Source organism: Epinephelus moara, chromosome 14 (genome assembly GCF_006386435.1).
Source record: "Epinephelus moara isolate mb chromosome 14, YSFRI_EMoa_1.0, whole genome shotgun sequence".
Classification (NCBI taxonomy): Eukaryota; Metazoa; Chordata; class Actinopteri; order Perciformes; family Serranidae; genus Epinephelus; species Epinephelus moara.
The window spans coordinates 17,845,576-17,847,491 of record NC_065519.1 but is presented as its reverse complement, the minus strand read 5'-3'; the positions used below and the strand labels follow the sequence as shown (position 1 = coordinate 17,847,491).

Here is a 1,916-nt window from a genome sequence, read left to right as displayed (position 1 = left end):
ATATGCGAGGACACTGACACTGTTTCTGTGAGGACGTCATGAGCGTCTGAAAGAAAAGGTTAATTTAACAGTCTGATGATAAAATAATGTGACCGACTGTCCCCAAATAACGCACTGCTGTGCCGCACCCTTTCCTGCACCCTTGGCTTTTGGCTGTGACTCAAAGCTGTGGAGTTGACAGAAGGTAATCCCCACCATGTGAGGCCTCGGCCCCAGTTTGGAGGCGGGGTGTGATTCATTCAAATCTGCCGGTGCTATAAAAGAGGGGAAGTTGCAAGTAACCCAACTTCAACCCACAAGATCGTGGCACAGCACAACACCACTCGGGTAGTTATTCTAAGTGATAATGAATACTGTTAAAGCCATTAAAAATGCAATAGTCTGTCTCGTGTTGCTGCCCCGTTTTCTGATGGCAGCAGTTATGTTTTGGCTGCTTGACTTTTTATGCATAAGGAAAAGGGTTTTCTTCAGGATGAAGGAGCAGGAGGGTGATGCCAGCGATCCTCCGCTCTGCATATCGGACTCCAACCGTCTCTTCAGTGTGGAGTCCCTCAAGGCAGTGTGGCACGGTCATAAACTGGACTTCCTGAAGGCAGCGCATCTCGGACACGGAGCGCCCAACACCGAAGTTGTTCAGCTGGAGGATCAGCGGCGCAGCCGCATCCTAGATTACGCAAAAGACAAGAGACCGCTCATCCTCAACTTTGGCAGCTGCACCTGACCACCGTTCATGGCGCGTCTGAAGGCTTTCCAGGGAGTCGTGCAGCAGAACGCAGATATAGCAGACTCTGTGGTTGTCTACATCGAGGAAGCGCACCCCTCCGACGGCTGGGTGAGCACTGACGCGCCCTATCAGATCCCCAAACACCGGTGTCTGGAGGACCGGCTGAACGCTGCGCAGCTGATGCACCTGGAGGTGCCCGGCTGCCCGGTGGTGGTCGACAGCATGGAAAACTCCTCCAACGCTGCGTACGGAGCTTATTTCGACAGACTTTATATACTGCAGGAGGGAAAGATAGTATACCAGGGTGGCAGAGGACCCGAGGGGTATCGGATCACAGAGCTCAGAGACTGGCTGGATCAATACAGAAGAGAAACGCTGGACAAACCCAGTGATCTAGTTATTAATGTGTAGATTATTTCTCATCTTTGTAGAGCTGCTATGACGAAAACAGAAAACATGCTGCATATTTTTTAGTATTATAACTCCAACTAGATAGATTTTCTCCGTCAATAATGGTTTTAAGTGTATTTATTTTTGATATGGTTGGATCAAATGAATTTATTAAACATTGTAGGCTGCACTACAGTAGGCTCCTTCATGTCATGTTGGACATAGACATCCTGTTAGGATCCACCACAAACAGGTTAGTTTGTCTGAACCTTGTATGTCTGTTTGTGAACAAAAGTATTTTTTGTGTCAAAAGTTTTGTTTTGATTTCTTCTCCTTGTGTAAATGCGTCTTTAATGAACCGGCCAGGACGCAGAGATGTGCGCATCACTGTGCTCGTCAGTACATAGTGAAGTTCGGTTTTTAAACGGGCTGAATCCAGAAAACCGACACTGATGTTTTTCGTACTGGAGATCACAGTGACTGTGCTGCTCTATGCCCTGCATGGCGCAACTGTTTTGTAAATATTGTTCCGTTTTATGAATATATTTTTCATACAATAAAATGCTTTGATCTACTCCTTTATTGCAGGCCTGTTTTATTACAAACTAAACACTTGGTGTATTGTGCAAGTTGCATCACTGGGGGTTTGCATGGAAGGTGGGGGAGCTGGTGTGCTGTCCCTTTATTCCCTTTTTGCAATAACATCATGCTGTGCATAGATTTTACAGTAATTTGGTCTCTTATAGTAAGAAGACAAAAGGATGAATGTTCAATTTCCTGCACAATAAAGCACAACGGGCCT

At 46.3% G+C, this 1,916-nt stretch overlaps 1 pseudogene; it reads left to right on the top strand.

Annotated features, from left to right (window-relative positions):
* Positions 1-290: 290 nt before the first annotated feature.
* Positions 291-1,676, top strand: LOC126401433 (thyroxine 5-deiodinase-like; annotated as a pseudogene).
* The last annotated feature ends 240 nt before the right edge of the window (positions 1,677-1,916 follow it).